The 18,636-nt window shown below is 39.4% G+C and overlaps 1 protein-coding gene across 1 annotated transcript in view; it reads left to right on the plus strand.

Moving 5' to 3' along the window:
- Positions 1-6,434: 6,434 nt before the first annotated feature.
- The window catches only part of LOC113563754 (acetylcholinesterase-like), a 43,526-nt gene continuing 31,324 nt past the window's right edge, over positions 6,435-18,636 (plus strand). The window contains exon 1 of the mRNA XM_026976100.1: positions 6,435-7,059. The gene's annotated coding sequence lies outside the window, so the exon portion shown is untranslated. The remainder of the gene's footprint in view (positions 7,060-18,636) is intronic.

Below are 18,636 nucleotides of genomic sequence, written 5' to 3' on the forward strand. Positions count from 1 at the left end.
TGCTCGCACATTTTGTGCTTTGTAATAATTCTAATACTGCATATTTCATATAAATTCCATATTGAATTGCAAAAAAGTTGAGTGGGGAAGCTCGTTCGTTCCATGCCAATGCATTTTTGATTTTCAATTCCCGGTTTATCTGCACAGTTCAGAGTGAAATTTATTTTGCATGGTGTGGCAAGTGCTTTTCAGCATTTCAAACGACTGCTTTTCCTGCGCTCATTTATTAAAATCTTTGGGAATCAGACGCACTGCTAGCTGCTAAAAATGGCTGCAAATTTATGCATCGTGTCTACGGACTCAGTCGAACTAAACTGCGTCCTCAGATATAATCAGCGAATTTCCATCGAATTTGAATTCCCTAGTGACGACAATTTCCCGCTTATTGTCGTCCGCCCGCCATAAGGAAGCTAATAAGGGAGCTTGGCTAGGATTCCGAGTTATCATCCATCAATTTCCTTTTTATATTTTATCTTTGGGCAAGGCACATGTGACATTAAGTGCTGAAATCAAAAAATATTCAACAAATTTAAAGTAGTACTGTAGAAATGCTTGCTAAGTTAAATATAAATTACTTGATAGTTTGTGGCATGATGTGGAAAATATCGTATAACATAATAAATTCTAAGAAATATTTTAAATACATAGTTTACATTAACTGATTTAATCCAAGCGTCCCATTCAAGCCCATTTCAAGTCCCCTGAAATTTTTGTACTTAACGTCCCCGGAGGACAAAATAAAAAGTGTTTGTTTACCTTTTTGATGGCGTCGGCGGTGGCGGCGACAAAACCAAATCAAAACAACACTCGCGTCGCTGGCTCTCAGTTCAAACACCCCGCAGTCAGGCGGCAGAGGTCCCATTCGCATCCCAAGATGTTGTTGATGAGGCGACCTTTGCATAAAGATGCCATCCAGCCTCCTCTGCGGGCTCGATGTTATGCTAAATTTAAAATATGTTGCGGTAGAGATTAGGATCCGGCAGAGGGAGGGAGATGCACTGAGCAAAGTGCCGAACACCTCCTATGAAAATAGTTTCAAAAATGTAGTCCAATACAAGAAATGGAATTTCCCCGTGGTTTTCACTAATAGTGCTTAGTTATTAAAGCACACAAATGTATGCTGTAGGTACATAATGAGAAGTGTTCATATAAGGGAGGCATTCAATAAAGTAGTTGTAATAGATGGTGTTTATGAAACAAGTATACATAGGATGCGATCTCCCCATTTCTACATTGCATTGCAAATAAGTACTCTTTTTCCAGTGTACATTCCGCAGCTACTGCTTTACTTTTGCGCTCCCCTTGCGACATGTTCCTTGGGTTTTGACGCTGGTTGGCTGAGACATCTACCAGCTAACATCTGGCGTGGCATATCACACACGCGTGCGCGCTTTAATTAGCTCCTGGTAGAGAGGAATATCGGGGGACATGGTGCCCCATGGGAGGGGATACCCGGGATACAGTGGGATTGCGCACACTGCTTGCACATGTCTACTGGTTCGGTGTGTTCCCCCTGAGTCTGGGGAACCCATGGAATAATGGCTTCGAGAACTCGTGCCGATGTTTGGCCAGTGCGAACTCAAATTGCCAACTGCAATATGCGAAAATATAAATGTGGTGCGCAATTAACGACTGGGGGAAGAAATGTAAGAAGCTTTCTCTAACAAATCATCAATATGAATCATTTAACATTATTTCTTGACGATTGTTTTTCCTACAATGTTTTTCCTCGGAGTGTGTTTAGTGCGGGCATGCAAATGTTGGTCATTTAAAGTCAAGTCCGACTATTGTCGGAATGTCATGTTCCAAAATTGACCAGAGCACTCGGACTGGCATCATCTCCAGCACTGCTCCTCCGTCGAAAGTAGCCATTGCATGAGAAAGGTTTGTAAATTACATTTTTGAGCGCGCTGTGAAATGCAAGTAGCTAAGCGTCGGGTATCGATGCAGATTGGCTTGGAGCACAGCAGACACATGGACACCCAATGAGAATGCAGCTTAAATTGCATATGCAAAAGCTGGAATGGCTACACCAAAAAATATTAGGTTACAAGTTCATAATATTTTTACTTCTAGCCCCATATTGCTTGTATAACTACTAAATACTTCGAAATGGCTACATATGTTCATATTTCTCTAGAGTCTTATATTGAATATGGACTCTGTAAAAGTACATGATTTATTATCAACTCGTGATAAGCCAACCAGCTTTCGAACATTTTCCTTCTGTACGCATTCTCTCTTGAGTGGAAATGCATTTCGCTTGGGGTTTGTAGTTGCTGTAGTGGCTCCCATATTGCGAAATACTTACCCAAAACCAAATGCATCATCAGCATACTTACGGAACACCCAACACAAAATTTGATTTTCAACTGCGAAGGTATGTGGTGAGGTATTTGCCAGGGAGATGGACATTGACCAGCTGCCAGGCTTCGTATCATTCACATGCAGATGGAGTCGGGCCACCCGAAATTAATTCTACATCTTCCATTAATTTCATCAGAGGGCTCAGTCATCTCCAAAGAAAAAGTACATTCCCTCGTACAATCGCATTTCCGTTCATCATTCTATTGTTTGGCCTTTGGCTGCCAGACGCAAAACCCCTAGCAACATCCAAGAAAACGAAAAAAGGATACGGAATTCGAGACACGAAGTTCCTACGACTGTTGCAGTTTTGTCCCTGAAACGGGTGCAGCGGTTAAATTGTCCGTGAAGGATTTATTTCTTGGAAATTATGATTTATAAGGCCGGCAGCCAGTTGCACTCACAGCTTTCATGCGACGCCACAGACAAAAGGAAACCCCAAACCTAAAATCATTGCCAAGCCTCAAACACACTCCTATGCACCACTTTCTTTTATTATTTTTGTCCGTTGACCCCGATTCTTACTGTTCAAATCTCTACCTTTTGCTGAAAGAAAATGTGAAATTAAAACTGAGTTATTCCCTGCTCTTAGCTGCAGGTGAGCTATATTTTTTGAAAAAGCCGCAGTCAGCATATCCTAGCAGCATTTAATTTAATGCTCCTAAAAATGCATTTTTCTAATAATCTGGAACGACCATCCGTAACAACATTTTATTTAGCACTTGCATAAAATATTCATAAATTTTACCATTGCCAATGAAGTGCTATTAATATTAAGTAAATGAACTTATTTATTTTATTTTTAGTAATGAAATGAACTTCAAAAGCAAATTGGAATTTATCAGAACGCAGCTGGCGGAGATAAACAGAACTAAAACTAAACAACTACAAAGCACAAGGAACCCAAAATTTTCCGTAGGAGCTTCATGTACCGTGAAAGTGCTTTCGCTTCCTGGAAGCTCTTATTATTGAAAGGGCTGGGAAAACTAAAAGGATATTTTTGTATGAAGCTTTGGTTGGGGAAAAGTTTTTGAGTCCCTTTGCTAAACTTTTACATATGGTTCTTGTCCTTACTTAGTTGAATATTTAGGCTGTAGCGGGCTATCAGCTATAAAACTCGAGTATGAACACCAAAATTGTAAAGATGGTTCAATTCCTTACTTAGTTCAATATTTGGGCTTTAGCAGGCTATTAAACTCGCAAATAAACCTATCCCAAATTGATCGTTAATTCTTTAATCTAGAATAATTATTCTAGTGTCTTTGACTTAACCATCCCACAGACATCCCAGGGTTGTATCCTGTACAAGCGGCTCCCCTGGAAAATACGAAAATAGCTCCCCCATTTCGTGCTAAGCTTAGAAAGCTCATCTGACTCCTTTATTGTATTAATCGATAGGTATTTTTTGAATATTCCGATTTTTGTTTTTCGGAGCCTGTTTGATTTGATGACAGGGTTAATTTTCGAATTCCGAAAAGATTTTAGTTCATCAATGAAAAAATCCTCTTTAGTAAGAAAATGTTTGGTTTGTTTATTTCTGAATAAAATTGTGGCCAGCTCACTTACACAATCCACGATGTCAGCGGCGATAAGATTAATAAGATCCTTGTAAAATTTATTAAAAGCTGTGGGAGCCCATGCATCTTTGATGTCCTCTGTGGATCGGTTCTGTGGGCGGACCGTGCTTTGTGAGTGGAGATTCCTGTTGTTTCGGGAACTCGGTGTCGACGTAGTGTTCTGGTTCGTAGGTAGCGATAATCTCGTTGGCATTTAGTGGGTCTTTAGTTGCGTCCTGAGACTCCTCCGTATCTAATCGAAATTCGTCCAACCAAGGTTGCCGCTCTCCCTAAGCGGCACTCAAAATCTTCAGTTATTGTATACCATCAATATGCCCAGCGGGTTATCTGGCTCCCTAAATAATGTAAATCAAACATTAGGAATTAGAGTATCACAGGAATTTAGTATTAAGCTGAGATTCTATTCTTATCGTTGTCCTTAGTCAATTAACGGGACATTAATTGGACTCAATAAAACATAAACGTTTCACTATATACCCATCGACTAGTGTGCCCAGGTAGTGCAATGGGTTTTAGTCCTTTCAGGGATGGTCAGTCCAAGTGTGACCAGCTGTGTATCGTTCGTTGACGCGTTATCGGTATCCTAGTGTTGCGCTGTGTTTGAATTTGGGCGGGTGTTTGAATTTGTTTGATATCTTTTAACTTTATTATTTGTCTGGCAAAATAATTTTGAATGACGGGTATCTGAGAGTCGAGAAAATCGACTTCTTTCTTCGATTGTCTTCTTTATATTAACATTTTTCTATTTTAATTGGACATGTGGGAACTTCGGAGCCTGTCTGGCCTTACCAAATTAATCTTAAGAAATTTTGATAACAATTAATACAAACTGAGCGGTGATTATGCGCTCGAGGTGAATTCTAAGCGGTGATTCACTTATTTAAAAGTAATGAATGGATCTGAGAACTTAAGTTGTCGTTGATACCACTTTTATCTCACTTTCGGTTCTGCCGTTAATCCTTATCGATTTTCTGATCAAGACTGGCCTTTCCTGAAGCACCTAACAGCTGCCTTACCTAAAGGCAATGGTAATAAATCTATAAATTATTTACACATATTTATTTACCTTCCCAATTATATGCACAATGCCAATTCCAGATTAGTTTTTTCAGTTATAGTTTTTTCATGTGTATTGAGAAAGCCAGGTACTAGTTGATGTTTATCTGTAAATTAGAGCTTAAGCTAATTGTTAACAGCTGACTTAAAAGATAAATTAAAGATTTTAATTATTAAAATGGCAAAATCAAAGGAGCTTTCAGTTGAGCATTGACTAGTGCATCTGGTACTTCTGCATCAAAATTAGTTGAGTTTGTGGGCGTTAAAGTGGGCGTGTAAAAAAATTGTTGGTAAACCAATAGAAATAGCGAAGACATATAATCAAATGAAATAAAATCAAAACATTTCCTAAAATTTTGATCGTGGCAGCTTAGGACAGCTTGTAGGCGTGCCAACATCAGGAATCGAATCTAGTATACCCTTTTTTTGTACGAATAATGGGTATAAGAACTGTGTACAGTTAAAACGAAGGGCACACTTTGACATTAACATGACCAGTTTTAGTTTTAAATTGTTACATTAAGAATGTTTTTTAAATAAATCATCAAAGATATTTAAGGGCATAGTAATTTATTTATTTATTGTACGCTGTATGCTTAGTTATTAAAACTAAGTTACAGGATGGGTATCAGCCATAGCTGCAGAAGCTTTATTCTAATACTTATTCTCAATTTTTCCTGCTATTCATTTAGCTGTGTAATTGGTATTAAAAATTCACGCCACTCGACTATAGCGTTCTTGTCAACAACTCAACAATGTAAAACCCAATGAAGATCATGTTTATTTTTATTCAAATTTTAAAATGCTTTCGCAGGCATAGTTAATAGTTTAGGGCGTTTTGGTTTAAAAATGGATTAAGTTCAACAATGTTATAGCAAATCGATAGAAAAACGAACGAATAGTATACACTTTTACTCTACGAGTAACGGGTATAAAAGAGACACCTTAGCCACTGTATATAAAATTCTGCAGTGAAATACAAAGGCCTTCCTTCTACATAAATTAAATTAGTTGGCAATTTGAGCTGTAAAATAGCATAAGATAATCATAATAATAATTTTTAACTTTTTTCAAACCCATGTTAGTTGTATTTTTTCCTTCCTCTAGCCTAGAAATATTTGACTGTACTTTATCCACGACCTGATGTTCGTTAGCAACAAGTTAAGAGAGCTAAATTTTTTCGAAGTACAACAAAAAGGGGAGTTTTCCCACTATCGAAAAGCTTTCCCCTTCGAAAGGAGTGCTTTTCTCTTGGGACTTTTAACTCAAAAAAGCCAGCAAATGCCATGCGCCCGCTCCCTAAAATTTTAAGAGCTCTCTCGGTTAGTTCGTCGCCCGCCCGTTTGGCGCTGCAGTCGTCAGTGCCTTTGAATCGGCTACGCCCGAGCGAAGTTGGCCGAGAGGAACGAACGGCATCCTGTGGCCTGGGCCTCTTTTTGGCTGGCTGAAATGGCGAATTTCCATGTCAGTTCACGTTCGATATTTGTGTTGTTTGGTAGCGGCAATCGGGCGACCGTCCAAGCGCCTTAAAAACGAACCGAGCGCGTCGCGCTTATTCCCAAAAATCGTTCTCAAAAATACCACCCAGCGAGTGTGTGTGAGTGCGCGATTTGGCTATGATGTGTGGCTGTGTGCGTATTGAAGTTGTTGCATTGACAAGGAGCGACCAAAAACAACGCCCAGATAAGTAGGCAACGGATATATCAACTTCTTCTGACCTACTCAAGAAAATATAACGAAGCTAAAAGGCAGCGAGCAACGACGGAATTCGCAAGGAGCCAAGCGAAAATTTAAGTTGTTGTGCCAGTGTGTGTGGCTGTGCTCAAGTGTGCGTGTGTGTGAGGCGCCAACTTGCCCCGGCAGAAAAATATAAATAAAAAGTCAGCCAAATGGCAGCCCAAAGGCACAAAAAGTGAAAAGCATATCCCACAGAAAGAAAGAAATATTCAAGAAAATTAAATTCTCCAGTGAAGTGTGACGGAACGAAAAGCCATTCCGGAGAAAGTACGTACATTTTGCAAATCAAAGCAGGGCACTAGGATCCGGTCTGGACTATTAAACGGTAATTGAGTCATAAATCAAGCCATAATTAAACGAACTCACTGCTTTCTTTGGTCACTTCGCCACGCGAGATTAAACTTGAAATGGGCTTTCGGAGGCGATAAAAGTGCTTGATGTCGAAAGAAAACGAAAATCAAACTTCAGCCCGACCTAATCCATCATACGATGTACCTCGAAAAAAAGCGAGAAATCACATGGACCATGAGGGCTTCTTCCACTGATTGATTAGTTGTCGACTTGCGGGCACGCACAAGTCAAGTGTTTTGGCCACGAATATTCTGGCCGATTGGCGCCTTTCGTTATTCGATTGCCCTTGTTGTCTGCCATACAAACAGACAATCGACCTCACACCCTCCAGTTGAGCATTTGACATGAGCAGCGCAATTAGTCCACAAATCGGATTCTGATCCGCGACCTGCCAATGAACCCTGTCAGTCATTAGAGTTCAATTGTTTGCTGCTTGTCGCTTTGTGTATTTGCATTTCAGGCAGGCCCTTTTTGCACTCGGATTTTGAACATGATATTCCGTTGCTGTGAATGCAATTGCTCATTCATAATCCATTTATCCTCGCATTCAGCGAGCTTGTGAAACAGCAGCAAATAAAAAAGGGGATACTTGAAAATCTGAGCTATCATTGCAGTCCTTTTTTATCTTAGCTGTTTGCTATTTTAAATGGGATGGCAATTAGAGAATAATAAAGTTACGAACTTATAAGTTTAAATAAGTGCAATTAGTTTCAGTTTAAGCCAATGTATCTATGACCATCATGAAACATTTCGCTTAATATCTGCCTAATATAACCTGGTGAATGCGAAACACTTGAAAATTATCATTTTTTCAATATTTGTAATCCACGTTAACATTCAACTTACTCTGTTAACAATAAAATATTAGTGTTCAAAAGGATTGCAAAGAACATTTGTTAATTTTGCTTAGGTTTTTCTGCTCTAATACCTTTACTTGATTTTCTTTAATTATACTGAAACAAACCCAAAAATCATTAAGAAATTGTATAATTTATTCCATGATCGTTAATATTGCACTTTTAATGCTGATAAACATTTTACAGAATTTCAATAAATGATATATTTCTTTTAATGAACGAAACATCAAAATGAATCATTCGTTAATCAAAAACAATAAATAACACCGCAGAGAATCCATTGTCATAAATGTGAAATGTAAAATAGAAAAGTACTATTTTCGCTCTGTAATTAAATTTTAATTCGCTGCAGCATTATTCAGCTGTGTAGTTATTTTTCACCCCAATTTGATTAGGTTTGCCGAACAATAATGAATATCATGGTGGATTTCCCAAAAGAAAATTAACTTTTCTTGGCGCGTGTTCGCCCAGCACCCGCACTTGAGTTTTAATTAAATATTAATTTTGATGAGAAAATAATACTAGCACATTAGCGCGCTGACCACCACCAACGGCGATGACCAATGTAATTATTTGCCAGGACCGGAAGTGCTCACTTCATGCATAGCCCTGGCTAATTCCGAAGCTATATCCGATAGCTCCTGGCGATGGTGCTTAGTCGCTGTGATTAATAATGCCTAATTGCAAGTATTTGCGCCAGAGGAAAGAACTCCGCCCGAGCTGCGGAGGGACCCTTCCCCTTTTTGATTGATTGCCACATTTTGTCGCTCTAATACCGAGCTGCCTCGGATAAGTTCGTGGAATCCTTGAGTCTGAGCTCTGTGGATTTCCAGGGGGCTTGGCAGGGCGCCACGTTGCGGCACTTGAAAGCTAATCAACAATTAATGAGCAATTAATATGCAAAATTTGGCGCAGGCTATGGCGTGGTGATGGGCTGGTGATGTGCAATCGGGCAAGGTTTAAATGCATAAATTAATAAACGCTCATTCGATGCGCTTTTCAAGCGATGATGTCGCTCATTAGGCACTCACACACACATATGGGTTAATGAATTTGGCATGAATCAATTGGGAAGCTCAAATAAATCGACAACAATCGAGCAATGTTATATCAGTTAATTATTATGCAGGCGGAAAAACTGTAGTATTTTATTCTCCTGGCGCATCAAAAAAGTAAATAAACTGTAGCCAATAGCAAACATTATAAAATATGCTGCGCCTATGAAAGATTAACCACTTTTTGGTAGCCAACAACCTGAAATATGAATAAGGTTTATTAAATGGCAACTCCAGCAGAATGATTTATTAATTTCTTCCACGTCGAGCTGAATTTGATATGTGTATAGCTAACAAGAAAGTAATGGCATCTGTCATTGATATTGTAACGTGTGCTGATATGTGTGACAAATGCTCAAAAATATATTATTTTCGTAAAATGGCAATTAATTTTTGATGCCCAGCAAAGCACATTAAACAACTAAAAGCCGCACCAAGCAAACATTATGTTTATTTTAGCTTGTGCCATTTACTTGGGTAACAACAAAGTGAGCATTTCGCGAGCGGCTGGCCAAATTCATTTTCAGTTTCCAGCAGTGCTGGGTAAACTGTGCCGATAAGAAAATTATTCTAACCCAATGTTGCCTGGCAATTGCAGTAATAATATGTCACGAATCCGTGCAGCTAAACATAAAATAATGGCAGCCATAAATCATGGACATTGGCCTTGTCAAATGGCAAGAGTTTGATATATTTGCGGCTGGCGAATGCCAAAACTACACGCAATCGGAATACCAACTCAGACCGCAATTGAAGCTATTTGAATAATAGTCGGGTAAAGTAAATTAAAGTAGACCAAATGGGCCCCAGTTCAGACTTGCTACTTGAATGGCTGGCAAATTGCAGTGTAGTTGCTTTCCAGCTTAGATGCTTACACAGTTTCTTTATGTAAAAGTTATCATTTTATATTATCCCGTTTGAAAAAAAGGTTTATTGTTATTTTAGGCGGTGCAGTACAATCTATTCGGAATTTATTTAGCTTATTTAGTTAGCATACACATGAGAAAATTGCTATGAACACCTTAACACCTTGACATATTTTCTGTACAACAATATGTAATTTATAAAATTCGAAATCCCGACCATACATCATTTAAATCACCCTCCATCTGAGAAGCTGCGAGTTGTTTCAAATTTTTTCCCAAGAACTTTACCTCAACTTTTTCTCCATACTTTCCTTCTTCTGTCTGGGTGGGCATCAAAAATGTTGTTTAATTATGCTAATTTAAATTCTTTTCGCTCCGAGCTAATTTTAAACGCATTGCGTGTATTTTCGCGCCAATGCTTTCCGCTCCATGGCTTAATTTCTCGTTCCAGCATGGGCATAATTAAATAATATGGAGGCACACGTTGTCTAGCAGAAAAACAGGAAAAATCGAAAGCGAGGGGGAGGAAACAGCACCAAATGTAGAGATTGATGAAATCGACTCTGGCATTCATTATATTGTTTTGTTTTGCTTTGGTTTCCTTTCATTTTCTTGATGAGGGCAATTAGCAAAGTTTTCCAGCGAAGGCAAACAAGTGAAGCACACTTTTCCGGGGGGCTCCTGTCGCATGCATAGTTTTCGAGCAGCAGGACTATCCGCCATGTAATTGAATATTAATCATACGCCACCCACGCCCATAACTCACAGAAGGGGCGTGGCATTTGCATGGCAGGCTGGACAGGTGAACGAGAGACCCTGCCGCGAATCGAATGCATTTACCAAAGGCAAAATAAGAGTGCCGTGTATGCCAGCAACATTTATTTATGCAACAACAATGACAACAAGGACTTGTTGTCCCCATCCTGTCCGGAACCGAAAAGTCCACCTACGATAACTTCTGCCGGGCACCTGGCATCGCATGCGGGGCCATAAATAAATTTGCTCATATTTCAGCACATGAACAATAATTAAATTCGTTTATATGGCACATGGGATCGGCTAACTGTTCGGAGCCCCTTTTTCCCCGTTTTTTAACCCACCTTGGCCATCATCTTTGCAGTTTTTTGCGCTGACTGCTGACATCCATAATGGAATGAATGCTGATGCTGCTGCCCAATTAATTGTTTTTACTGCCGTTCTCGGTTGAATTTATTCTGCAGTTATTACACCCAGCGATTGGCAGACTAGCAAAGAGCCATATGGGTGCAAATAAATCCCAAGTTTATGAGGACGTACACCAGCTGCAATGAAACCGAATCCCCTTTTTTCGATTGATAAAATCGAAAATTAATTAAGGATTTATTTTGGCCTCTTTCTGGTGGTGCCGTTTAATGGCCTTACGTTTGTTTGATGGCTTTGAATATTCAATGTTTTTTCCATGAATAAAATTCAACAAATGGATTACCAAAGAGTTACTTATGCTCATGAATGGATTGCCTTTATGGATTGGCTTTATCTTGAGTTTGTAGTGTAAAAATCACATTTACTAGTGCATGAGCTTTCTTTTTGCTTTAATAATTAAAGTCGCTTTACAAGGCTTTTCATTCAATTATTATTAAATCTTTACATTAACGGGGCAATTTAAATCTTTGTTGCAATTATATCTTTCCATTTCTGATCCCGCAGAATTCCTTTGACCTTTTTATTTTCCCATTCCGAGAAGCAAGGCGAATATAAATTGTACTGTGGCAGCAATTAAATGAGCAATTCTTTTTCCTCTGAAACATGTGATAAATGTATCTGCGGCGGGACTTTCAATTATAATTAAAAAAACACATCTCTACAGAAACATATTTTAAAAGCGCATCAGAAGATCTGACAAATATTGATTTAAATGTGAGAGCCAAATTAAATTTGCATACATTAAGAATATGCCACATCACCCTCTGCGTTGATAAGTTTTAAATTTCTGACAAGTTGTCGAGGGAATAATCATCGCCCATGGCACTCGTTAAGCGCCAGGAAAGGGAAGCTTTTTTTCAAATCCGCCGAAGGACCATAAAATATCAATGTCTTCTCCTGCCAGCTCCAACTTAAGTCATTGCGTGTTGTGAACTGCCTTCAAGGACTTTCACGACTTACACTGAACAAATTTGTTTCTGAACCTTACTTTCATGTACCAAGCTGCCAAACCTATTTTTAACCTGGAAAGCAATTTATTTTAGGCTGTCAAGAATGTTTCAACTTCATTATTAAGAGACGTTTAAATAAATACGTCTGCCAGACATTCTTTCACGAGTGATTTTTTCACTCAATTACAAAGTCACACCTTTCCAAAAAACATTCCGAAAGGCGTTTTTCCTCCAGACATGCCAGTAAACTCTTTCTCCATGATTTGCTGGCGATTTTTGAGATCGCCTGCTATGAGATAAGCGGCGCAATGAAACACATTTTGCCTGGAGCAACCCCTTTACCCATTTCCCTCAGCTTTTCGTCTCATAAATGTTTTAACAGAGTGCCATTTTGAGACGAGTGTCACTTGTCTAAAGACAACAGCATCACTCACGCTCGTGTGAGTTCTTTTTGGCGAATGAATGATGAGGGGGTTCATCGCAAGCCGAAATTTGTTATTTTCTCACTGGCTTCTACTTAGAAAATTTTAATTTTGAAATGCCTGCCAGAATGCCGGGGGTAACTTTGGTATTTACGTTGAGGTTTTAAGTGACACGACGACGAGTTAATATCATAAAAATATGAAAATTGTGTCAGACGCAGGCGAAGTCTTTGGCGTAATGGTGGAAAAGAGGAGAAGTCTAATGTGATGTCTTGTACATATGTTTACAGGCAGATTTCAACTCACTTAGACAACTTTTTGATGTAACGCTCTGGATAGGAAATACTCGAGTAATTACGCAAAATTGCACGACAACTGGGGCTGTTTTCTTTTCTGTGGGGAAATCAATTCCCCTCAGCGCAAGATATAAATTAACCCACAAAATCCCAGATAAATATCTATTAGCCAAGCCGAAGAAGGCAGTGAAATCTGCTCGTGCCACGCAGTGTAGGACATAAACTTCACACGCTGGTCGCACCCATGACTTTCATTAGAGCCAGAATTGTTTTTCCTACTTGGCCTGGCTTATTTATGGCGCCCAAGGAGGAACGGTTTTCCTTTTGTTTCACTTGGTGGGCGATAATAAAAACGATGACGAGTATGATATGCATGTGTGGCAGCCTGGTCGGGCAATGAAACAGTCCAAGATAAATGGCCCGAATCTGGAATGCACAGAGAAACGAGTTTCGGAAGTTTCTCAATCCTTCTGACTAAAATATTTGTACTCCCCTTGTAGATATTCCTTACTCCCCTTGAATAAATAGAAAAATTCAACTAAAGTGGAACAATATATTTTTAATCTTGTTATTTTATATATAAACGGTATACATTCTTGTCAAGTAATGGGAACTACTTGAATACTGCATTCACTTTCTGTTTGTGTAAGCCAACCGAAACGGAATCGCAGGCAGACCAATATCAAATCATCCAGTAACATAGAGTACAATGCCGGCGCACTTGATTTATGTTTATTATGTTGCCCTGCCAATATAATGGGCCAGGATCCAGACCACCCCCGTTCCGAACTTGTTTATTACAAGACAATGGCGTTGACAACGGAAAGAAACAAAACAGAGGGCACAGGAAATATGGTGGCTGAGGAAAGAGCACCGCGACTGGCAATTAATATTCCATTCGCCGGCTCTGTCAATAGTTAACTACTTATTTTCGAGGCACACAGCGCTGTATTTAATCATTCATTCATTCGCTTTCCGTATTCAAGAGGCATTCACTTCGCAGCGAGGGAACCTTCAAATGGGATCCATTATGAGTCTGATGCGCAGGACTTGATTAATTGAAAATAAACCCGCTGCTAGACACTCAGTTTCGGCAACAAAGCCAGAGTCATCAGCTGAATGGGAAAAATTGAAAAACAAAACTGCGAGGAAAATGGGAAAATCAGAAAAATACGGAACCGACTACGGGACTATTAATGCCCATTTCAGTGCAATGCCAAACAATGCGAATGCACATGAAGGGAAATGAAACTTTTGTGGTGCATCATCCGGCGACAATGACATTGGCAGAACAAAACCAGCGACTCGCTGGCTGTGCAGCAATAATTTTTAATCCGCCATTGTTGCACACGAATCTCCATAATTACTGCAAAAACTTTTCTGTTTTCAGAGCACTCTTTTTGGGCGCCGCTAACCTTGAAATCACTGCACATCGAGTTTAAGGCTCCTTTGGTGAGTGAGGGTCGGCGTGCAACGCGTCGTATGCGTGATTTTTATGCAAATAGCCAACAATACGCAAACAAAGTCCAATGGCAGAGCGTTGCTCCATTTTACGGCTTCAGAAGGAAAGCGCCGGCGAGCGTTGGAGTGTGAAAATGCCAGCTTTAAATAAATTAAACGTAATGCGAACAGTGTGTGTATGAACTGGTTTCTGGTTGGTTTGCTAGTTGGTTGGCTGACTCCGAAGGGTAATTTTTTCAGTGGCTGCATGAATAGCATAATTTGTCCAGCGAATTGGGTCAAATTCAATGGCAAAGGAAGCTGAAAGCGTCAAATTCTGAGCACATTGATGTCAGGTACTGAATATTAAATTCAAGAAAGTTAACTTGTGTGAAAAACCCATCGTAATAATTTGGTTAGTTAAATTAATATAAATAGGGATTGTATCTTTTTTTTTTTTGAATTGCCACATTGGTTGGCAAAATGCAACACAAAATAGTTTGATTTTAAGCAACAAATATAAAATTTGTAATGTTACATGTATGTAGTACCTTTTGGCTTATAATATTTGCACATTAACAGGAGTAATTATCATTTGAAGCGTCTTTTCCTTTTGTCCTGTCCAACACAACCACAACCATTTTAAAGGCACACTTTTTCCGTGTCCTTTTTCCTTTGCCAAACCTTGACTCGCTGACTGATTGCCTCATTGTGACCATAACACACACCCAACTGGCTGACTGACATCTGATGTTCATTGTCAAAAATGCATCACAGCATCAACAGCCAGCCGAGAACTGTGCTAATTTGTTTTTGCACTTGGTGTCGTGTTTGCCTTATGTGTTTTTTTTATGCCATGGCCAGCTGGCCAAAACAAAAAGCAGTGGAAAAAACGCTGCAGAAAGACGGGGAAAAGCGGCAGGCAGACAGCATGTCAATCAAGCCCACGCTTTGGCTGAAAGAAAAACCCCGAAAAGGAAAAACGAGGAGGCGACAGAGGAAACGCCACCAGTGCAACAAAGTGTCTTCATTTTCCAGCCAGCAACTGCGACGCCGAGGAAAAGCCGGGTTACCCGGGTACCCTACGGCTGTCCGCTGGATGTAACTGCTGCACCAAGTTATGAAAACAAAATTAATGTCAGGCGCTGTGGGTCAGGTTGGTTTGCACACCCCGCTTAACACATTCAGCGGACCCTCAAAGGGGTTGGTGCAGAGAAAAACAGTACCGCATGATCTCATATCCATCTTCATTACTAAATTGAAGAAGCTGTATAAATCTGGGATGTATTTAAATTGGTAAATGCATATATTCTCTAAGGAAGTCCTCTCATTGAATGTTGTATAATTTAATCAACTCCTGAACAATTATATACATTATGTGGTGTATAATTATAACGTGGTTATATGGTCGAGCCAAATTTTTTAGAGTGCGAGTAACAGCTTTAGGTCATCAAAGCGAGTTTAGTTTTCGCCCTGCCACTCACGTTTTTGCACTGCCCGTGCCGCCTTTTCCGGCGACCTTGTTAATGACAAACAATATACATAGTTTGTGCGATGCTTTTTCATCTGACAAATGACCGCTTGGAGGCTTGAGTAGATGTCTCTGAGCAAATTCACAGCATCAGGCGTCTGTCAGCAGCATTTTTCCGAGCTGATTTTTCCGAGACCCTAAATAAATTCTCCTCGTGTAACTTCCTATGCTGTCTGGCCGGTCATTTTATGTGCGCAATAAAAAGAAGCCATTTCTTGGGGCTTCCACAGAGCGGCAGCATTAAGGGGCTGACTTTATACACAAACTGCGTGTACAGAGGAAGGAAAATCCCTGGAAAAGTATAATGAGGACTAATAACCAAGTGAGAAGCGCACCTGGTTTTTAAAATTGCAAGGCACTCTCCCAACAGGTGAAATTTAAAATTATTTTGTTATGTTGAAAAATACTAAATAAATAAATAGCTAAATATTTTTATAATATTCTTTCATTCTTGCCGTTGCCGAACGGTCATAAGGAAATGGTAAATTTGGTAAATTATCTTTTCCAGTCTACAAAGCTGTGCGCTCATTCCTAACCCCGTTGCCTAGATTTCTGGCCGACGGAAATGTCAACACAACAACAACTTGCCTTTGGACTTATTTTTATGACCCGAATTATGCAAAATTTGTTCCGTCTTTTTATTGGCATAGCAAAAATGTTTTTAATACGCAATGGTCTGGAACCAGAGTGATAAGCCTAAATTGAGGCAGACCTAAGCAGACAACTGCGAGGAGGTATAGGGAAACACACACATTTTTTTATTTTGCAGTTTATTTTGCAGCCCAGGCTGTTGAGCTTTATTTCTATTTGGGGCCAGCCCGAAAATTTCCCATAAAATATGGGTCAGTCCGTTGTTGATTGAGTTCTGAATGGGCACTGTGGCTCAGTTACTGGTCAGTTGAACAGTCTGGCATGTGAATCAAGTTGTGAGCGGGGAGGAAATAGAAAGATAATACAAACAAAAAAGAAAATGGTAAAACAGTGAAGGAGTAAAAGTGAAAATTATATAAACATGAGATTCGGTTCTGTTTACTTGGCACATGTTTGGACCAATCTGTTGTCTTAACTTTTTGGATTGGAGCAAGACTACTAAAGTTGTAGGGCAGGGTGATCGTTTGAGTGATAGATTTTAAGCAGAACTTAAATGATTTGTCATCGAGATCATTAATCCGCCAGTATTTTTTAAAAATATTTCACGATCGTGTTTGGTTTGATGTTGAGTACTGTCGGCATTTCTTCTTTCCATAAATGTTTAACATAGGATTTATTTATTTAATGCAAAAACTCGGCAAAAAACATATATGGCAAGGAAAAGTTTATAAGGAGAAAATGAAACAAAATAGCTGAAAGACTCCATCAAAAGACTCCAGTAAAATCTTTAATAAAAACCATCATAGCCAATAAGTTCATATAACAGCTTATTTAACAGGGTTTTGTACTAACTGGGTACTTAAGGGTATCATACATAGCCAGTCATTTAACCAATTTACTTCCAATCTCGGAAAATGCCAGCAAACTAAAATTCAAGCGGCACGCAGAAAACAAATGCAATTAAATTCTGCATACAAACACACGCAGAGTAAGAAATCTAGGAGTCCCGGTCGCAGGCTGCGTAATTTCATTGCATTCAATTACATGCTGGCAACAATAAAATCCTTGAACTGCCGGCCCACATCCTCCACTTTCCTAAACCACTTGGGCTGACCCACTTGAGCGACCCAGTACTTGAAAATGAGTCTCCAAGGAGCGCGCCACATTTCTTCCTCCTGCCGCCATTGTCCTTGATGCTGTGCGCCATTTTATAATAATTGCAAGAATGGGGAGCAGGACGAAGGCGGGGACGGTCTAAAGGAACCGCCTAAAAACAAATTGTACGCGACCCTCAACACAATATATTTTTAGCCAGCACACGCCCACCCCAGAATTCTTCCCCATTTTTGTGTATTTTGCTTGGGGTTGCTAGATTTCATAAAAGTTGGTGTGTATCTTTCATGTGTGAAGAAAATCAATGGCTTTAAAAACACTTCTCTTGCTTGATTTATTTTACTTTTGTGGCAACATTTTTCTTTACTTCTATTAGCAAATAAAACAATTTTTATCCCGCTTAAGATAATATTTTTTTAATGATAATGTCGTACTAATACATTGCTTGTCAACTTTTGGCAGTAACCAAAAATAAACATTTCCCATGTTACTTTGAGGGCAAACAAAAGGTAATCACTTTAAGCCCAAATTTGTCCCACTTAAAATAATATTTAACATCAATTTGCACACATAACTGATTTAGTTGGCCAGGTCAGGGTTGGATTTGAACAATTGATAGCCAAGCGAAATTGAATTCACAAATTGAGTTTCGGCTAAATGGCAAGCAATCAATAATAATCAAGTTTCAGTTGAATGACACTGATTAAAAATGAGAGCTGCATTGCGTGATACAAAATTGTTTATTTCTAGATCGCATTACACAAAGGATGTGGCTAAAAGTGCACTGAACACCCCTTTAAAAAATAACCATCCACAGAGAAGCATTCCACTATCAACATGCTTTTGATTCGTGCCACTTGTACGGTTTGCTCTTTCTAGGAGAGCCACCAGATAACAATCAACGGCAAAGCCAGCACTCAAGCCACATCCACCACTCAGTAGTCCATAGAAACAATTCGGCCCGAATGCTCCCTTCGATCCCCGGGCGGAGCTTTGTTGGTTAGCACATGTAAAATGCCAAAAACTTTGAAAAGGAGCCAAAGCGATAGACATCAATTTGAAAAATGGTCCAACAGAGCAGGAACAACCAAAAACAAACACGGCGAACAATGGGCTGCCCAAAAGCGGTGGCAGAACAAGAAGGATGGGTTTCTTTCATGATTTCGATTTGGAAGCACCCTGTATTAGGATTGTCTATATGTGCAGGAGTATTATCATTGTGAATTAGTGGTTTCATTTATAGCATAT

The sequence above is a fragment of the Drosophila erecta genome, unplaced genomic scaffold (assembly GCF_003286155.1).
Source record: "Drosophila erecta strain 14021-0224.00,06,07 unplaced genomic scaffold, DereRS2 tig00000000-arrow-pilon, whole genome shotgun sequence".
In the NCBI taxonomy this organism is placed as follows: Eukaryota; Metazoa; Arthropoda; class Insecta; order Diptera; family Drosophilidae; genus Drosophila; species Drosophila erecta.